Source organism: Falco naumanni, chromosome 5 (assembly GCF_017639655.2).
Source record: "Falco naumanni isolate bFalNau1 chromosome 5, bFalNau1.pat, whole genome shotgun sequence".
Lineage (NCBI taxonomy): Eukaryota > Metazoa > Chordata > Aves > Falconiformes > Falconidae > Falco > Falco naumanni.
The window spans coordinates 63,784,574-63,795,102 of NC_054058.1; the positions used below are offsets into that span (position 1 = coordinate 63,784,574).

At 42.3% G+C, this 10,529-nt stretch overlaps 1 long non-coding RNA gene across 7 annotated transcripts in view; it reads left to right on the top strand.

Annotated features, from left to right (window-relative positions):
- LOC121089095 overlaps positions 1 to 9,674 on the top strand; it is a 124,668-nt gene extending 114,994 nt beyond the window's left edge. For all 7 annotated transcript variants that reach the window (XR_005828132.1, XR_005828128.1, XR_005828127.1 and 4 more), the window contains 2 exons: positions 8,330 to 8,414; positions 9,043 to 9,674. This is a non-coding gene — a long non-coding RNA (uncharacterized LOC121089095). The remainder of the gene's footprint in view (positions 1 to 8,329; positions 8,415 to 9,042) is intronic.
- The last annotated feature ends 855 nt before the right edge of the window (positions 9,675 to 10,529 follow it).

The following is a 10,529-nucleotide window of genomic DNA, read 5'->3' on the forward strand; positions in this document are numbered from 1 at the left end:
GCAGCAGCAAACGTAGTGCAGCTCCTTCTCTCGCGCCAGACAAGCTTTTGATGGCGGACTTCAGAGGCATACATTTCACGTGGGCACAACTAGCTCTTGATTTAAAAAAAACTAAAAAAAAAAACCCCAAAAAAACAACAACCAAGCCTTGAAACTACCCTGGGGCAAAAATAAATGAGTGCAAGAATACCAGAAGATTGAGCAACATGCTATGGACATGTTGTTTCCTTTAAGTATTCTGACTATAAATGACGTCACTTAGATAGTTTGGATGTTTGTGAGCACTACAGGGCTTGGAAAGGGAAAGCAAATTGGAAAAACACTGGGAAGCTGAACAATTTGTTTTGTTTTATGACTCTCTGGTAGTTTAATGAGGGAGCTATTACTCATGCACTGTCACTGCACATCTAGAAAATTCCTTTGGGTTTAAAAACTGGCAGGAAAAAGTAGTTTCCTAAAAACCACTGAATTAATGAGATAAAGCCCATTGCTCAGGAGTCCCTAACAGGAAGGGTCGGAGGCAGAGTTGTGCAGGACTCACAGTGTGCTGGAAATCTTCTCCACGGGGTATTTCAAAGAGCAGATAGTGCTGGCAGGGACTCAGAGCAGCAGTGCAGCACACATGCTCAGCACCTCTCTTCTAGGACGCAGTACGATGGATTTGGGGAGGAAGAAGTTTGGTTTGACTGGGGCATTGTAGCCAATCCTTCCCCTCCATTCCCTTGTATCTGGAAATACCTGGGACTAGGGTACCGGACCCCTCCTGAAGAGACCAGGAAGGTTGTTGTACTCATGGGTGATGGTACAATATATTAGTAATATTGACGCTTGAAGCAAGGGAGCTACACTTGTGGATAAGAAAAATAATTATTTGTTGTGTGGGCTTAATTATACAGCTTGAAATGAATTTTCACAAGTTTAATAATACCTATTCCCGTGTCTTGTCTGACTCCTGACTTGCTGCTTTGTGTCTGGATTATTTTATAGGTCTGTACAGTGCAGCTTGCATGTTCAATTATTTTAGCTGTTTGTCACATCCATATAGGACGTACATTATCCTCATCTGAACTGGAAACCTAATATAACTTTTCTGACCCTTGAAAGCAGAATGAGTGCTGTTTCAGTTCGATGTTTTGGAGAATACAGTGAAGAGAGGACTGCTCCAGTCTGGAAATGAAAGTGCCTATATTCCTCACCAGCCCCCTGACACGATTACTCCCTCATAGCTTAAGTTACTGTAATTTCTTCTGCAAAAACTGCAGATAAAGCAGGGGCTGTTAGGAGGGAATTCCACAAGGAGTCTGTGAAGTGTGATGTAATGATTAGCAATAGAATTAATGAGCCACTGTAACAGTTCTGCTACAGTTCATCTTAATTTACAGTACCTCAGACGTAATCATAGTCATTCCTTATCTTATTTTAGTGCTGTACTGTAGTCCGAATCAACTTTGTCTTTCCTCTGTGTCACTAGCCTCTCAAGCACTTCCAAAATCTTCTAATTACTCATTTTCTTTCCTCATACACAAACTTTAATCCAGACTGTTACCAAATTTCCATGGAAATACAGGAGTAACACAGGCAACGTGTATTTTAAGCTTCAGATTTATCTGTGTCCCTTGTACATGCGACATACACTCTCTTCTGAAATACCCAGTACTGAGCTGAGACTGAAGTTTTTTACATTTGTTTTTTAAAGCTCATAGATACCCAGTTTACATCTCTGTGCTGGATTTTTGCCCTTGGGTGTGGAACTCGCTGCCTGGGCCAGAATTAGGAAATGCTTCCCACATCTGCTGTGCGAAAGTGTTGGATCACAGCGGAGAGCTCAGTTTTCAGCAGAACAGGAACGGGACAGAATGAGATGGAGAGAAGCTGGGGGAACGCTTGCTGTTATGAAGATGGCAGGGGTGCGACATGATATAATTCTCATTATTTTGGAATAATATCAGAATAACCAGGATATAATCAGAATAACCAGCATATAAAGGGAGACACTTCAGAGGGACTTTGTTTTGTAATGCGTTAGACCAGGATTTGGGCATCAGTCGTTCTGAGGGCAGGTGCATGTGGCAGTGAGTACGGGGAGCTCAGGTGGGCTCCAAAAAAAGCTTGTTCAGGTACCAGGAGTGGCATGACCATTGCAAAGAGGTGTTCAGCCTTGCATGTTGGATCTGTAGTGCTTCGATTTTCCAGGGTAGTGTGAAACTGCAGGTTGAGAAGACACAAAAAGGGGCTCTTCTGCTTTCTGGGTGGCCAGACGCCAGTGAAGGTGGTGAGCACCAGTGCTGCTGTGTAGCCGTGTTCTGGAAAGAGCTCTGTTGCTGGCATGGATTTAGGTGGGTTTGGGGCCTTTTCAGGGGGCTTGCATGGTGTTTAGGCTGCTCTTTGCCTAAATGGATTGCAGCAGAGTGTAGGTGAGAAGCAGGTTCCCTCACTCCAAGTGGGTCACCTTGGATTGCGAACAGCAGGTAATACCAGGCTCTAATAGGGCATGTGCCGATGCCCAAGCAGCTACTGAGTAGAGAGGTTTTATCACTCCAGGCACCTCAATTCTGCCACAATTCAGGCAGAACAAAGATGGGCCGTGTGGCTGATGCCTGCAGCCTCCCCGTCTCATGGCAAGGGGCATTTGTTGGGCAGCCGTCTGCAGGGGCAGCAGCATCTTACTGCTGAGTGCTGCGTCAGCCGTTCAGTAGAAAAGCTGGGCTTCCCCGGAACTCCAGACGTGTGTGTGTTGCACTGATGCAAGAAAAAAAATTTTGGCTTGTTATTGATAGAAGCCTAACTTAGTTTTCCTGTTAATAAGGGCTTAATAGTAATCTACTAACGTGATCATGGTTCAGCTGATTTCTTTTCTTGGCTAGTGAGCATCCTTTGCTGTTTTCTCTCTGTGCTGAAAGAAAGCTGCTAAAAAGAGGCAGCGTTGCTGAGCGGCAGATCGTACCTAACAGGGTGCTGCGCCCATCTTTGTGCTGATGCACGTGCAATTCTGCACGCTCTGCCTGATGCCACCATCCCACGCCAGTTCAGAGTTCTTGTGGCTTCTGCTTTATCCTCGGACTTCAGTATGCAGATGTATGTACATGCATTCAAATAACTATTAGGTTTTACATTTTAAAGACTCTTTTTTTTTAAACCTTACTTTGTCAAGACCTTTGCAGCTGGTGTTACACAGCACATGCTTTATTATCCCAGTCATCACTTTGACTGTTTTAACCCTTCTAAATCTTTGCAGTTGCTACAGTAGACAGTTGTGAGGGTAATCTTGAGTGGATTTCCTTGGCCGGTATTAAAACCACAAAGAAATCCAAAGTAGTTCCGTGAAAAAGGAATCTCTGGATGAAAGTGTTTATTTGCAAGGGACTGAAAGGGAGAATGTAAAATGAAAACGCAGTCCACCTGCAGAGAAATGGCTGTGGGGGCACCATGGCAGGCTGGCAGCTGCCACGTTCCTGCACCCATCGTCTCGGACCTCTTTTAATCACAGAACAGTTAATGCAGAATGGTCAGCCCTGCCAAGCAGGGAGCGTGCCTTGCTGGCACATGCTCGCTGCGATATGTGTTGTGCATTAATCGCAGTAAGGTTTGCATCCGTCTTGGTTACGATTTTGTTTTCTGCTTTCAAGTTCCCCTTTTCTCATTGTGTCTAATAAATTAAATTGAACTCACAAAATGCTCCAAAGCAACATTAGGATGTGCCTGTTAACAGAGTAGAATAAATTAATTACACGCCATGAACTAACTGAACTCATTTACTAATTGATGAATTAATTTAATCATGTCTGTTAAAGATAGGAGAACTCGAATGCTGGCAGAATAAAGAGCTAACTCTCCTCTTCACTAAATGATTAGAGTCTCTTTGGGTTTAGTTTTTCTTAGTCTAGTAATGGCCACATTTTTAGAAGTAGGAAGTTAAACCAGTCGTTGGGCTTCTCTGTGATTCTGTCCAACAGCACTTCCAGGCTGATATCTGATTCTTGAATTCATTTCAAATTTTGAAGTTTCTAGTTGTTTTTTTCTTAGACAAACATTAATGCTAGTTCTTCATCCCTTTTTTTTCATTGATCAAACATTGAACACTGTCAGTCGTGTTGTCCAGCTAGAGATTCCATGCTGACTGGACCTCTATAATTGGGGAGTGTGTGTGTGTGTGTGTGATCTTTCTTAATCATATTCTTAGTGTACACAATAATATTCTTTCTGTGCACATTCCGCATCTTCTGTCTTCCAGGTTGCATCTGCAGGCATCTATTCCACTACAGTCTTTGTGCAGTCAAGGTCCAGATCTGCACTTCTGTGCATCATTTTATTTCTCTTCTGAGATGTTTGCCCGACCTGTGTACATGGGAATTGATAGCAATCGGCTGCACCTCAGTACAGTTTGAACAGAAAGGAGCTTTCTCCCATGCCCAACTGGCTGTAAACACCACAAAAACAGCTTTTTATTTAAGCCTCTGTTTTAAAGCTATACCTTCCTATGATGCTTAGGGTAGACAGGCCATCAGGCTGTTAATCTGCCTTCATATCAGGTTGTAGTGTCCCATTATTCCTTATGCTTCATCTTCTTTTATGTTTCTTCTGTCTTGCTTGTCTCAGGCAGTAAACTGGAAACCAAACTGCTTTTACTCTTGTTTCATATGAAGTTCCTGGGTCAGTGTGTCTTGGTCAGTGACAGGGACCCTGCCCTGCTGCAGCAGCTTTACTGTGCCCCCCTTGGAAATCACTGCAAAGGTAAATACTTACATAGATTCAAAATCTACACAGTTGCTCAGGTCCCAAAGAAAACCAAGACTAGAAACAGAACTTCATCCTTTTGTGGTTTAATGCTCAAATTATGAGATGCTGACCTCATTCTGTAGCTTCAAAAGATGGAGCCAGTGATGGGGAGGAGACTAGGAAGATGACAAGTAAGTTGCAGCAAAATGGATATATGTATGTTAGGTATTTCTGATAGATAGGGACATATGTTTCTAATGCAACTAAAGTTGTTCAGTAGCTGTAGTAGGTTAAAGCAAAAATTATTTGCAAAATAAAATTACTTCAAAAATCCACCAGTCGCTTCTCCCCATCTCTTGCTTGGCTGTGTTTTAATACGTGGAGCATTATGTTGTGATAGTCTAATTAGTTCTGTAATTTTCATGGCCTATGCCAGCATCAGTGTTTATTATTGAAACACGATGTCTGTTTTTATCTTGATGATGTGTTTTGTCCTGTAACAGTAGTCAGATGCATGAACTGAGTAGTAAAAGGGGTTGAGGAGTAAGGATCAGTAAATACTCAAAGCTGTGCACGACCGGGCGGGTGTAATCAGTTCCAGCGCTGCCAGATGCTTGCCAGTTGATCCGGATGACCCTTGCTCAGCGTGCAGTGAAGATCCCCCTCCTAGCTCTTCCAGTGTCTAGCACAACTTGGAGGGCATTGATCACGCCTGAAAACCTTGAGGTAAATCTGCCAACCCTCTCTCTTCAAAGCCAGAAGAAACAAACTCCTTTCTTAGGTGGTGTAGCCTGGCCTAACTGAAAAGGTGAAGAAACGGAGAGGCTGTGTGACTGCCAGGTGGTTGTGCTGCTTCTGCCAGTTGTGGAGGTGGGCAGTTCTGGAGGGTCTGCACAGCTCTGGGACCCTGACCCTGGCAGTAGCCCAGGGGAGCTGCTTGGTGGCCTCCTCTGCCACAATGGCCAGTGTCAACCGGCTGTGTTCCTGTAACACTTTTTCATTCTGTAGTAATACAGCATGATCCAAAATGGAACCAAACAGGTGAAAACGTACCATAGCTGTGTGACCTTCTTCTGCCTTTATGAGGGGAAGCTAAAGTGGAAATGCAAACATGCATTGAAATAAATCATTTTATAAATGCCAGGTGCTAATCTCATGAGCACGCCTTGCATATGCCAACGGAGGAACTGGTTGGTTGAGGGAAAACCCACTTATAAATATGTGCAAATGGAATGGTAAATAGTTTCGGGTTTCAGTAAATTCATGGAATATGCTCTTTGCATTGGTTATGTTTCTTGCTATGAAGTATGTAGTGTAAATATATCTGGCATATATTGTTTGTCACTGTGCAGCGCCAGTATGTAGGAAATGGGTATCTTGAAAAATATGATTTCTGATTGCTTCTTCAATCTTAACAAAGAAGGTTCAAAGGTTTTTTGTTCAGGTCTGAAAATATTCCTGGGTTGGGGTTTGGTGGGAGTTGGGGGGGGGGGGGGGGGGGGGGGGAGCGTTGGTTGGGTTTTGGCTTTTGGTGGGTTTTTCTCAGTCTCATACATGATGCGAGGAGTAAAGGATATTTGTCTTGAGCTAAAAGATGCTCTGCAGCCTGTTTGTCAGGTGTGGGAATTCACTTGGGATTAAAAACAATCACATTTGAAGTGGTCTGATCGAATTTCCTATCCCTTTTAATTGCTATCTTTTTTTTTTTCTAAGTGACAATTTTGCTTTCACTTCCTCTTCATTAATCGTGGAGTCTTTCAAAGTACTAAGAATCTGAGTTTGTGTTACACCAGAAAAAAAAATACAGGCTAAGAAATGCTTTCATGTATGTTTATTGTTATTTTTAAAAGATAGCTGAAAGCAGTCTCTCCAGGTCACATTTCATCCTTCGATAAACTACCACAATCGTTTATGTAGCAACGTAAATGAATCCACTGCTGAAGATAAACAGAGGGGCAGAGAAGTTGCAGGCGCCTGGTTTTAAGAGCTCACTTTGTAGAGACATAAGTGGCTGCGATACAATGCACGGCACAAGAATATAAACAGTAGGTGTAGTTTTTGAGTGCTTCATGACAGGGGCATTTCTGTTCAGCACTGGGATTAGCACTTCTATTGAAACTTACATAACAGCTACGTTGCCAGGGTGGTTTCTAAAAATGATGCTCATCGCTTTTCAGATTCCAAAAGCTTTTAAGTCAGAAGAAGTATTTTAAGCTAAAGAAATATATTTTTTTTTTCCCTCCCCTAATGATCTTCAGTTTTCTCCTGGACCCCAGCGAGATACTTTTGCACGTGAGACAGCAGTGGGAATGAAAAAGATGGTTTTGCAATGTAAAGACACAGACAAGCAACAGTGAATTTTGTGGTGGGTGGCTACTTCATTAATGTGCCTTTGTTAACGTACCTTAGAAAACAACAGGAAATTATGTTGTTACAGTTGTCCTGTGTGATTTCTAAAGTATAGCGTTTGCTGCTGTTATCCAGCAAATCATGAATCCCCTTGGGCAAAAGCCCCCTATATTCCTGCCTATGCTGCCCCAAAGATTGCTGTTTAACAGAAGAGCAGTTAGCTGCTATGGTGATGGGCACAGGGTGGGAACAGGGACAGAAATAGAGATGAGGCTGAAGCCAGACTATTCCTGCTTCCTTATGGTTTCAGTAGCCCTTTCTGAAAGTGATGACGACTGATTTCGAGGAGTTAGCAGGTTATTTCGCTGTTTTCCTGCCTCAGATTCTCACAAATAACACAAAATCATACTCAGGCAAAAAGGCCAATGGGATAACTCAAATGGATAATGTTTGTACAGGACTTCATTTAATTCCCTGCGGTGCCAGCTTGTGCCCGTTGTGCTTGAATTTGGATGCACAGAAATCTGCCTCCTCCCATATGATTTTAAGTCAGTTTTTGGTGATGCATAATTCATATGCTGAAGCCTTTGTCACAGAAACATCTTACTGTTTTTCCCCCCAGCTTGATAAGCCTGCTTTTGTATTTTTAGGATTTCTGTTACCTAATAATCCTCCAAATCAGCCAGAAGAGGTTTCAAAAGAGAGCTGGGAGTAAATCTGAGACAACTTGTACGTCAAGGGTATTGCAGTATGCAGTAGGTGATTCTCTGGCACCTGCTATTTGCAGATCCCTCACCCACAAAGAAACACTCCCTGGTGGCACAGGGGCCTGCCACGGCCACGGAGGTGGTGTGTAGGTGGACTGCGCCTCAAGGCACTCTGCTGGGAAGTTTGTAGACCAATTTGGGTATATCTTGCCTGGAATGTCTACACATACACTTCTGCACAAAACAGAGAGAGCAGTTTCTTCCGATGAATTTTGCAGCTCTAATTGAAAATTACTCCATCCATAGAGAACGTGGTGCCCGCGTTCTAGTGCTGGGCTTAGTGGTAAGCCTGGATTGTTTTGACTGGGAATGCACTCACTTAAGTTCAGATCGTGAGGAGCTGTACCTTGGCTGGGAGCCTGTATATGAGGCTGGAGGGAGAGAGAAGTGATTATAAAGTTGCATTTTAATTTACCTCTTTGAGACCAGCACAAAGAGGGGACTAATTCAAATGGCTTTGGGTATTATTCTTTTTTTTTTTTTTTTTTTTTTTTCAGATTCTGAGGACCAACCTGTCAATAGTGAATTGTTCCAGAAATACACGGAGAAAAATTGTACATGGTGGAGGCTGTTTTTTCTGAGGTATAGCACATCTGCTGTGTCCCTCCTTGGCATCGGCTGGGATTGTGAATATATTGTAGCCATCAGACCTTTCCTGTTAGAAGCTTTGAGAAGCTTCTAAAATTGAAAAGATAAATGTATTGTGAATACGTAACGGATAAATTTGACGTTGCACTAGTGGGAATACCAGTCTATTGGAGGGCTGTTTACTTGTTCCCGAGGAATGTTCCCCAGGTTGCTTACTTGGTAGCTCTTTTCAGTACAGCTCAACAAAGCCTAGGAAGGAAGGTGAGGTATGTGAAGTACTGTCATCAGTGTAGGAAATCTTGACAGTAATAGTTTTGCCATGTCATTAGTTTCCTCCCAAGTGACCTAGATACTTTCTCTTCTTCCCTGTTTATGTCAAGCTAGCACAGACCTTCTGATCATACTAAATTCCAGCTGTGGAGGCTTTGATTGTTTCTTGCACATTGTCAGTTTTAAGGTAAAAAAATTGTTCAGCAAGAAAAATTTAAATGGGAAAATTCAAGCAGCAGTCCTACAGGGAAAGTTGGACCTTTTACAAAAACCTAGTAAAACTTGAGTAAGAATCTTAATGTTTGGTGTATTGATTTTCTTGTGAAAGTTCAAGAACTGTGTTTCGTTGCAGGCTGAAGCTCATCTCAACTTCTTATGACCAGCTGCGCAGGGGAGATGGGATTTGATGCTATCCAAGGTGTAATTCCACAGTTCATGTCTTTTGCTAGTGCCAGCTTAATAAGTTTCTGCCTACTCTCAGCCGTTCATTTCCAGCTCAGCAGCAAGGCAGTACCATCTCTTTTCCTGACTGTGGAAAACCAGATGACTGAAAATAACCTCAGTCAAGAAAAGAAACACTTCTTTTTTTTTTTTTTTTTTCTTTCTTCTCTTAGAATTACAATCATTTGAATGAACTCATCTATAGCATGGCCCGCAGGCAGTTGTACCGGGGCAACTGAAGGTGACATGAACTGCAGTATCAGGGGCAGCAGTGGGTGGTGGACAGTTTCCCATTGTTAAGTGATCTTGCTGTCATCATATATCTGCTCTGGGACCATATCCTGGATGAAGGGGTTTCACTAACCACAGTATTATTTATTAAACTGCTGCATTTTATTTTATTTTATTTTCATTTCATTTTATTAAGAAAGTGTAACATCTTGCTTGGGCAGTCTTTTTTTCTCAAGGAGATAAACCATGTCTGTGAGAAGTCAGTCAGATTTGTGGACAGCCATGAATGTCAATAAAGTCTTGGCAAACACAGTACGTATTTATTCAGCCTTGCAAATTAAAAACATTTTTCCTGCTTGTTTAGTGAAGGGAACAAAAAAAGACAAATTACATAGTGGGTGAGCTCTCTTGATAGTTGGAATTCATTAAGCTGGTGGCAAAAACGCTAGGGGATTGATGGTGCAGAAAAATAAGAGATGAAGCAGCTTTTCCCCCATAGCTGTGTGGTTTAAGTTCAAGTTGAAAATGACTGAAAAAAAATCCCTTAAAGACATGTGTAACTGACTTCACAGTCTCAATTTCTATCTTGGTAGGCAGATCTTCCTCACTGCCGTTAGTATTAATTGGTTTTTCATCTGACAGACAATTTCTCAATGGTTCCTCGATCTTCATCATGCCATAGGGTGTCTGCAGCAGCTCATAAATGAGATACATGGCCAAGCATTAAGTGGGAAGTTTGCACAATCGCTTCCTGTGCTATGGCCGTTCTGTGAACAGAGGCTTTCTGCAGAGTTGTCAAGCTGTCACCTTTCCTTGGTTCCACGTTTTATTTAAAAAAAAAAAAAAATTAAAAAGTTACAGTAAGTTGAGCAGTTTGTCAGATGTAACATGCTTGCAGGCTATTGTCTGCAAATTACAGGCTGATTCGGTCTTTGAGCCTGTCATAGATAGATCATAAAGCTGTCATAAATAAAGCTTTAACAAAATCCATTTGCTCGGCTCCTGTTACAGCAGAGCCTGGAAAGGAAGCAGTAAGACTTACTTTTCACAAATTTCCTGTACAGGATCATTAGTGCAGTTGGAAGTCTTTCCAAGTCGCACCCAGTAGATGTTCTGATTATCCCTGATTAATGTGAAAAAGTGCCCACAATTGTCATCTGCAGCCAA